The sequence below is a fragment of the Chinchilla lanigera genome, unplaced genomic scaffold (assembly GCF_000276665.1).
Source record: "Chinchilla lanigera isolate Chin_1 unplaced genomic scaffold, ChiLan1.0 scaffold00054, whole genome shotgun sequence".
NCBI lineage: Eukaryota > Metazoa > Chordata > Mammalia > Rodentia > Chinchillidae > Chinchilla > Chinchilla lanigera.
Genome location: NW_004955455.1, coordinates 2,038,046 through 2,048,206, shown reverse-complemented (window position 1 = coordinate 2,048,206; position 10,161 = coordinate 2,038,046). Strand labels below are relative to the sequence as shown.

The following is a 10,161-nucleotide window of genomic DNA, read 5'->3' as shown; positions in this document are numbered from 1 at the left end:
AGGGCCCAGGCACCCAGCCTAGGTGCTGCGGTGAGGGGCAGGCAGAGGGTTTTAAGCGAGGGAAGGACGTGCCCGGATTCACGAAGGGAAAAGTCACTGGCTGCCTTGGGAAGAGGCTGGTGGTCTGTGGAGGCTCCTCAAAATCAGGCCCTGGTACATATTGGGATGGACTGCCCTCATTCTGCCCTTGTGGTGTCCCTCAGGGTACCACTCCGCAGTGGCCTGTGGTTCCTGCACTTGGGGACCACTTGCCCTTGCTGCAGGGAGATAGGAACAGAAAATCCCTCCCCTGGCCTGGCCAGGGGGCTGCATGCCACCCCATGTGGCCCTGATGTGATCCCTGTCCTAGGGCACCTGCCAGAGCCGGGCTGGCTGTGTCCTGCCTTGTTCAGACTCCCAGTGACCTCAGTGTCTTGGCAGGAAGGGGCCTGATGACCACAGCTCGCTGGACACCCAGGTCAGGGCAGAACCTGAGCTGAGCACCCTTCTGACCCAGCACATCACACTGGGCCCACACCCTGGGACTCTGGGCCCTTGGCTCCTGAAGTCACCTGAACAGGGTAGGCAGTCTGTCAGGGGCACATCTGGCCCATGGGTCAGGTCTCCACAGAGACCTGTTCGCACGCACTCTGGGCTCCATTTTTCAGTCCCCAAGGGAGGCCCCCATTGGGGCAGAAGGGGGGGAGATGAACGTGCCAGCCAGGGGCACAAGATCTAAAATGTGGTGGTGTTTGGGAACTACTTTACTGAGACATAAATCACAGGCCACCCCGCTCAGCCATCTGAGTATATCCATCAATAGACCTCAGTATATTCAAGAGTTACGCAACCCTCGCTGCGTAACGTTTGGAACACTTTCATCACTTCAGGAAGAAGCCCTGTACCCTTCGCAGTCATCTTCAACCTCCCTCCTTCCCCAGCTCTCAGCAGCAGCTGCTCTATTTCCTATATCTATGGACTCACCTATTCTAGGCTCTCCATTTAACCAAAGTGAGTACACCGCCAAATCTTTTGTGTCTATCTTCTTTCCCTCAGCATGTGTTTGGGGATTCCTTCACCTTGTAGCAGGGGTCAGCGCTTCACTTCTTTTCATAGTTAAGTGATATTCCACTGTATAGAAGGAGCACACTTTGTGTCTCCATCTGTTGGTTGATGGGCACTTGGGTTGTTTCCTCCTTTGGACCATTATGTTGCTGTGGACATTTGGGTCCAAGTGTTTGCATGCTTGTGTGTTTCCATTCCTCTTGGATATGCCTTGGCGTGAGTCCCTCTGTCAAGTGGTACTCCTACCTACATTAGACTGGTTTTTTTTTTTGTCTTTTTTTTTGAGACAGCGTCTCGCTATGTGGTTCAGGCTGGCCTCAAGCTCACTTTGTAGCCCAGGCTGGTCTCGAACTTGCAACAATCCTCCTGCCTCAGCCTCCTGAGTGCTGGGATTCCAGGAGTGTGCCACCATGCCTGGCTAGACTGTTTTTTAAGCATATGTTTGAAAATGGTGAATGTGTGTGCATGTGTACGTGTTCATGGTTATACTTGCAGGTATGCTTTCAGCCTGTGAGCACAGCTGTGTGTGTCTCACAATGTTAAATCATCCATGGTAGGTAGCGGTTATTGTCTAGTTTTTGTCCCACATATAAACTCTCTTGTTCTGTTTTCTAACATTATAACAGAGCACTGCAGACTGGGTAATTTATAAGGGACAGAGTTGTATTTGGCTGCAGTTCTGAAGACTGACAGGTTCAATGTCAAGGTAGCAGTGGCTGGCCGAGGCCAAGGGAAGAGAACGCCTGAGAAACCAAGAAGGACGTGGGCTGAGCATATCTTTTGATGGGAACCCACTCTCAGATGACTGGTCCCCTCCTGCAGCAATGACAGTAGTCCACCGCCATCATGGCCTGGTCATTTCTTAGAGTTCCTGCCTCTTAATATCACAATGGCAGTCAACTGTCAACCTGGGATTTGGCAGAAACGCATGGTGCACAGCCTGGAGCTGGGTGGGAAGGCTGTTCCCTGGCAGGGAGATCTGCGTGGGCAAAGCGGGTGAACAAAAGAGAGGCAGAAATGGGATCTCTTGCTGGAAAGTGGCAAGCCCCCGCATTGGACCCCCACATCCGCATCTGCAAGTCTTCCTTCCACCCTACCAGTCCACAGACCAGACCCATGTCTTACACAAATCATATGCAAATTTCCACCTTCCCATCAGCCCAGAGGCACCCAGAGGACTGGGAAATATTCTCGACTGGGCCCTTCCCTTCATTAATTTCCGAGCCGTAGTACATTACTCATGGATAATTAAGAGTGAGCTATTAATACAACATTTAATATTCAAGTGCAGCGAAGAGGAGAGAACTCTTAAGTCACAGAATCTTACCCGACAAGACACTGCGGTTTAGAGATGAAAGGTTTTTTTTTTTTCACCTTCCAGATGCTCCATGGAATGAGGCCTGAGAACTTCATTTACTGATAGACTAGGAACAAGACCTCGGATCACCAGAACACCCATATGTGGGGCCAGCAGTGACCGCAGGCGGTCCTTACTTCCGGAAGTGTAACCTCTCTGTGAGACCTGCCCAGAGCCCAGAGTGGCCCGTATGTCCCTTGGCTGGAGGGAACTGATGACAGGAGGTTGCTCAGAGCAGTGACAGAAGAGGAAACATGGCAGTGGGACCAGGTCTGTCCACAACAGAGGCAGCTGAGCCTCCGGGGCTTGGAGCATCTGGGTTCTGGCCACCCGCTAACCAGTGTTCACCTTGGCCTGCCCGCTCTCTCCCTGTGTGGCCTTGAAAGTACGAGCCCCCCATATCTCTGCCTCACTGACCCCCGAGTCTGACGCAGAAGAGGCTCTCACTGAGCACGGGCTGAGGGAGTAAGACGTGTCTGAGCAGCCTGTGGCCTCAGTTTCCAAGGCCACGAAGTGGGCTCTGTGCGGGGTTGGCCCTCATGACTGCTTCCCACCTTCTTTTGGCTCGAACATGTACATCCGAGCGGCACTTAAATGCCAGCCGCTGGACATCCCAGAGGCCACGCCTCATGCGTGGGTGGGAAGGCCAAGCCACATCCGCAGTAGCTGTGACTTTCCTGGGGTTCGGCCCCCTGGCCAGCTCAGCAGGGGCAAGCTGTGTTGTGGACCTGGGGTAATGCTCTGAGGGGGCGTTGCACACCCCAGATGCTGGCTCCCCCGTAAATACCCTGCTGCTGGTTTGTGGCTCTGTGGTTCTGGCCACGGGAGCTGATGGGACAGCCCTGTAGGGGCACGGGAGGGAGGTCAGCCTGCGTACAGGGAAGGACAGCCTGCCCTTGGCCAGACCTGAGCTGAGCACTTCTCTGGGTGCACGGATAGTCTCAACCACACACCCCACCTGCGAGGCACAGACATGCCCTCAACTTTCCACACGAGGCTGGATGGCTCAGAGACATCAAGGAACCTGTCTGAAGCTGCCCAGCAGAGTCTGGGACTCCTGGGACCCCATCTCCAAGGCCTGTTCTATGTCCCCCTGCTTGGGGTGTGCTTGGTGGATGGGTGAGGATGTGGTGGCATAGAGCTAGTCTCAGAGTCCGACTGGCCCAGCTAAGTCCTCACATAACCCTGTGGGACTATGGTAGTGTTATTCTCATCTCACCACCCAGGCCCTTCGCGCTGAAGTGGGAATAACGGACTCAGAGCCGACGCCCGGCCCCTCTCACTCCCAGGTCTGGAGGAACTGCCCTAAGCACCTTGCCATTCGTGAAAGGTGCCCATTTACAGCCGGGAAAAGAGCCCACACCAGAAACCAGAGTAGCTGGGACCTTGGGCTCGGACTTTAGCCTCCAAAACTGTAAGAAAACATCTCTGAGGGCTGAGGATATAGCTCAGTGGCACAGCACCCTCCTGGCAAGTGCCAGGTCCTGAGTTCGATTCCTAGTGCAAAAAAAATCTCTGTTGCTTAAACTGCCAGTCTGTAGTGTTTGTTGTGGCAGCTTGTCTGAGTCTGCTTTGGATGCTATGACAAATTACCGTAAGCAGGTGCCTTAAAAGACAGGAGTTTATTTCTTACATTTCTAGAGGGTAGGAGTCTGAGGTCAGGTGCTGGCAAATTTAGCTGCCCTTGAGTTGGCTGGGTTTTGTTGACTTCACACAAAACAGAGGGAGGAGAGGAGAGGTCCTGCCTCTTCCTGTAAGGACACCAGTACCATCACGAGGGCCCCAGTCTCAGCCTTGATGACCTCCCAGAGTCCCCACCCCTCTCCCCCGTGTCAGCCAACTTCCCATCACTAGAACAAAATACCCGACATAATCAACTTACACAGTGAGAAGGTTTCTGTGATTACGGCCCATGACTGACTGTTCCCATTGTTTGGGACGGTGGTGAGGCTTATCCCCTGCATGGTCAGGAAGTCAGAGTGAGCAGAAGAGCCCGGGTCCCACTGTCCCCTTGGCAGGCACACCCTCAGCGACCTAAAGACCTCCTACCACCGCTTAAGGGCCCCATCATCCTCCTGTAGCACCACACCAGGGACCAAGCCTTTGCCACACAGACTTTTGGGGGACACTAATCCAAATTGCAGCACACCCACTGGGGATACAGCTTCGACATAGGAGTCTCAGGGGTGCAGCGTGCAGTCTATAGTACAGCTTGAATGAACAAGTATACCTTCCGTTCTCCTTGCTTCTTCTTTTCCTTTCTCCCTCTCTCCCACCCTTTCTTCTTTCCACTCATCTTTCTATCCCTTCATCCATCCACCACCCCCTCCGATCCATTAAGTATTATTCAGCCCCTCTTCTCTCCCTTCTCCATCTCTTTTTTCCTCTATCTGTCCACCAGTGTATCCATTCATCTACCTGTCCATCTAACCATCCATCCATCCATCCATCCATCCATCCATCCATCCATCCCTTATTTCCCTCTTCTCTTCCTCCATCCATTTCTCTGTTACGTCCTTCCTTCTGTCCACCCATCATCCACCCCACCCAGGCCCCATGAGGGAGTCACTGAGACCCCAATACTCCCACCCTGCACTCAGCACCACCCAGGGCCCAGCAGTGTGCTCCCGGAGTCTCTGCACGAGGTCGGCTGTGTTGCCTCGGTGTACTTTCCACCCTTACTCTAGTAGTCTCTGCCTCAGTCGCCACACCGACAAGCCTTGCTAAGTCACACCCTCCCAACTTACCTTCAACATTGGGTTAAAAAAATCCCACGGGCCGTGTGTTTGTACGATGAGTCAATGAATAGGAAATTAATTTTGTTTACACAGATAGGAATGATTAAACCCCAACAGCTGTCTAGACATTTCAAGCTGCAAAGGCCAGAGCGTTCAGGGAGGCTCCCCAAGGGGAGGCTGGCCAGGAGATGCCAGGTATGGGGGAGGATCCCCTGGGGGCGCTGGCAGAGAGCTGGACAGCCCTCCCCACCTGCTCCGCCTTGCCCCTCCCAGACCGGCTCCACGAAACTCTCCCCAGAGCCTCATTTGCATGCGCCCCAACTCATTTCCATATCCCCGGGCTCCGGGGGGCGCGGCTGCGGCAGGGCTGGCTGACAGCAGCCCTTTTGTTTCCTAGTGCCATCCGGGGAGTTACTCCTCCATCCTTCGAACTGGGAAAAGGAAAGAAAAGGAAGAAAGCGAGAAAAGAAAAGGCAAGGGGGAAAGCCCTCAAGACAAAGAGACAGGCACCATCTGGGCAACAGGAAGGGAAGAAATGCCACTGTCTGGAGTCGGGCTCTGGGGAAGCCGCGATGGAGGGGCAGGGCCCAGGGTGGCTGGGCTGGAAGAGCTCCGTGTTGCTGGGTCTGGCTCAAGTCCAGGCCTCATCATTTACTTGGCTCTGGAGTCTTGGGCAGGTGACAGGGGCCGGGGTGCTGTGCCTCTGTTTCCCCGTCTGGGAAAAGGCGATTTCACACCAGTGCCCTGGGGTTGCTGGGAGACCTGCCGGGGCAGCGTGGACATTGCTGGGCCTGTCACTGCCCCTAGGGTCCCCGCTCTCCTGTAATTCCTGCTGCATCTCCGGGTGGTGAGGGGACCCGGAGGCTGAGTGGGTGGTGCTGCGGATATGCCTTCCTCCCACGGGAGGCAGCCCCTGTCTGTCCCGGCTCTGCCTGGCCCCTTCTCGGGGTGCTCGGCTTCCCCAAGGTGGTCGGACTCTACCTCCCAGGGCTGGTGCTCTCATTCCTGCCTTTGCTACCCTAAGTGGGCAGCAACAAAGGCAACGTAGAGAGTGAGGTATGGGGATGACCCCGGGAATGTTAACAAGAGAACTTAGTGCGGCTGAGCTGTGCACCCTGCTCTATTATCCATCTTCTTGACACTGTGCTGCAGCAGTGACTGGGACGCCCCTTTTACAGATGGAAGCATGGAGGCCCAAACTCAGCCCCAGCCTGTGCTTCTTGCAGGCTGTGAAGAGGACTTTGGCTGAGGCTCCTGCCTATGGCCTTTCTGCCTAGGGATACTTGAGCCACATCCCAGCCTGTGGAGCAGCCCCTAGGCCCCTTCCCTACCCAGGGAAGGTACCTAGCAGTACTTGAGTGTGAAGATTCCCAACAGAGCCCTGCTCTAGGCAGATGGGCCTGGGGCTCACTGGCAAGAAGCTGGGGTGTGTGGGTGTGTCTCTGTCCCACCATCTGGAAGAACCTGCTTCAGAGCACAGTGGCCCTAGGCACAAGCTAGAAAACATCACCGGTCCAGGATGGGCAGGCAAAGCTCCAGAGTCTCTGGAAATGCTCCGGCTGCCTTTGGGATGCTCTCCCCGGGCCCACCTTGGACCTGTGGCCCTAGTCCCTCTGGTGTCTGTGAGGGCCTAGGGAGGTGCTAGAAGCTCTTGGCCTGGCCCCAGTTCTGCCCTGTGCCCCCGGGGGTTTAACTCTGTCCCGAGGTAGACACTGCGGTTTTAATTATAGCGCAGAGCAAAGCCTTGTGTAATGCTGGGTGATTCATCTTTCTAACCTTGGCTCCTGGGTGGGGTCTGAGGACCTCAGCACCTGTCTGGAGTGAAAAGGAGGAGGTCAGAGGGGACAAGAGATTCTCTTGGCTTCCTCAGACTTCCCCAAAACACCTCCCTTGCTTGATCATTCCTTGCATCCGAGAGACTCTTGCCTCACTTTCAGTCAGGTGAAGCAGAAGCCAGGCTGGGGGCTTCTCGCTGGAAGCTGTGGGCTGTGAGTTCGAGACTTCGCTCACCTTAGAGTTTCTATGTGACCGGCAGCAACACCCTGGCTCCGTGGGCCTCAGTTTCCACACTTATCCAAGGGGGCTTGTGTGTTTTGTCCCCTGGTTGTCCCTAAAGGTGTCATGAAGGTTAAATATTTGTGACCTGTGCCTAATTTACTTCTGCTTATGCTTCCCAGAAGCCCTCGCCTGGATGACTTTTGCTCATAACCTGCCGCTGGGGAGGGAACTCTGGAGCATTGGCAGGGACCCTGGCGGGGTCTGAATGTTGCTAAACCTGGCAGGCACAGGGAAGGTACCTAGCAGGTGGTGGCTGAATGAAAGACACCTTCCCTGGGGTGAACATTTTGGAATGTGACCCAACCAAGGTCACACAGCCAGCGGCTGTGATGTGTGGACCCTGAGGGGGAGTGACACAGGCCCCCATTGTGCAATCTGTATGCACATGTCCAGGGGCAGGGGCTGGGATTAGCACCCAGGGGCACAGGGCCACCAGGAGAGGCCTCCTGCTCCTGGGAGGCTGGGCAGGCCACTACCGGGCCAGCAGTCCTCAAGGGCAGGGCTGGTGAGAAACTGACACCCCGAACACTTGGTCCTGTCACTCCCGGGGGATTTGGTGAGTGGGTGGGTCACTTGTCGGGTACATGCTGTGCTGGGCAGCTGGGAGGTAGTGGACTTGGGACATTCTTTATGAGCCTGACACCGTGGGATAGGAGGATATGGTATACATCAGTCACTTCATAAGTGTTCACTTGTTTTTGTATTTATTTGTTTTTTGAGGCAGGGTTTCACCGTGCACTGCAGGCTGGCCTTGAACTTGCTCGGTAACCCAGGCTGGCCTCAAACTGAGGACCTTCCTGCCTCTGCTCCCTAAGGTCTGAGATTACAGGTGTGGGCCACCATACCAACTCCACAAGTATTTTTGAATGAATAAATAAACACAAGAAACTTTGGTTTCTCTACCTAAGAGCTGGCCCAGTCTTCCATGGCTCCACATAATTTCCTCCCATCATCTCAAAGCCTAAATCCACACCTCTGAGGGGCCCTCTTGCGTCCTGTCATTGGCTCATTTTCACAGCTCCCCATCAACACCTGACAAGGACAGCTCCATAAGGACCCCAGCCTGCCCTTGCCCTCCGCTCCTCCCACCTCTCACCTCAGCCCCTGCACAGCCCTCCTTCCTCTCCTCTCTCCCTCCCTGCCCCGTGGTCTTGGCAGAGTGTGAGTGGCCACCTCAGCCCTCTGTGTCAAACCTGTGGCCTTCAAGATGAAGGGTAAAAGTCACCCACAATGCACCTGCCCTCCTCACTCCCTCCTGGGGTAGTGGCTGCTGCTCTGCTGCAGGCTACCTGGAGTAGCTCTTCCTTCTCACCTTCTGGGTCCTTCTATCCCATGTGTCTCCTATATCTGAGGTTCTGCTTTTATTTTCTTTTAGGTCTTGCAGGTAGCCTCCAGCATGCTATTCAGTTATAGGAACTTACCCAGGACAGGGTTGGGATGTGGAAGGTGGGGGATGTTGGACTGATTTGGGAGGAGAGGAGATGCATCCTTCACCAGGGTGGGCTATTTGCCATGTAGTCACCCATTAAACTGTCAGCCCTCTCTGCTTCCCTTTCTCCATCCATCTCGGCACTCCTCTGCCCGTCATCTGTCTACCCATTCATCCACAGTCTGTCATCTATCCATTCACACACCCATCCACATGCCCATCCATTCACCCATGCACCCATCATTCACCACCCATCCCCTGGGCTCCATCCATCCATCTATCTGCCCATCCACTGTTCACCATCCATCCGCCCATCTGTCTGTCCACTCATCCACCTAGCCATCCATTCATCCAGTCTTTATTAAGGATTATCCAGTCTTGATCTGGTAAAGCTATATAGTCTTTCTGGACCACAACTTTTTTTCCTCTATAGAATGAGGTTGTCATACTTACCTTATGGGACCGCTGTGACCATCACAGGAGACCACACGTGGACACCTGGCACAGAGCAGGGGCTCAGCCAGCACCTCTCTTCAAAGCACTGACATCAGCTCCCTGGTCTGGGTGTCGGGTACCCAGATATACTTGCTGCTTCCACCTCCTGTCTTCTGCAGAGGGCTCAGCAGAGGGCTCAGTGGGTCACACTCTGCCCATGGGAGGGGAGGGGGAGCTGTGGCCCAGGTGATGCACAGCCCACAGAGGGGCAGGCACAGGGAAACTTGTCCCTGTGTCCAGGTGGGACAGGCAGGGGGCCTAGGAAGTGTCAGATTGTGTGTGTGTGTGTGTGTGTGTGTGTGTGTGTGTGTGACTTCCCTCTTTCCCTTCTCTGCATCTTTGTGCTTTTTTCTCCTCCTTCATTTCCTGTTTTTTCTTCCCTTTCTCCCCTTTCACTTCAAGTCTCCTCTCTCTGCTCAGCTCTTCCTCTTCCTCTCTCCTTTCTCTTTATCTCTCTGCTGGCCATCCTCATCCTTCCCCTCCTCTCTTTCCCTTCCTATCCCTCTCTTTGCCCCTGTCCTCAGGGAGATCTGCTCCTGCAGGCTGGGTCCCCCCTGGGGCCATCCGGCTTCACAGAGATGGAGATCCTTGGGGCAGGCTCTGCAAGGTTTCAACCTTCTGTTCCTGGATAGCCGCGGCCTTCACCTAATGCATCTTTACTGAGCAGCTATATATACCAGGCACTCGCTAAGCTACTTAGGACAAATCCACGAACTCAGCAAACAAAAGCTCATAACTTCAGGTAGGTGCAGTGAGGCACACCTGTAACCCCACCACTCTCTTAGGCTGAGGTAGGAGGGTTGCCAATTTGAGTCCAGCCTGGGCAATATAGCAACTTAGTAAGCACTTGTCTTAAAAGAAAAAAATGTAAAAGGGGGTGGAAATGTATCTCAGTGCAGAGACCCTGGGTTCAGCTTCCAGTCACACACACACACACACACACACACACACACACACACACCCCTACTTTCTGGACTTTGCCAGGAGGAGGCTGAGTCTTACACATAATCATCTAATGTGATGGTGAGAGGTGGTTGCTG

General features: G+C 54.3%; 1 long non-coding RNA gene across 1 annotated transcript; it reads left to right on the top strand.

The window, feature by feature from the left end:
* Nucleotides 1–470: 470 nt before the first annotated feature.
* On the top strand, nt 471–7,961 carry LOC102020416. Its single transcript, XR_262817.1, has 4 exons — nt 471–560; nt 870–990; nt 2,426–2,671; nt 5,537–7,961. It is a non-coding gene; the product is annotated as an uncharacterized LOC102020416 (long non-coding RNA).
* Nucleotides 7,962–10,161: the final 2,200 nt, after the last annotated feature.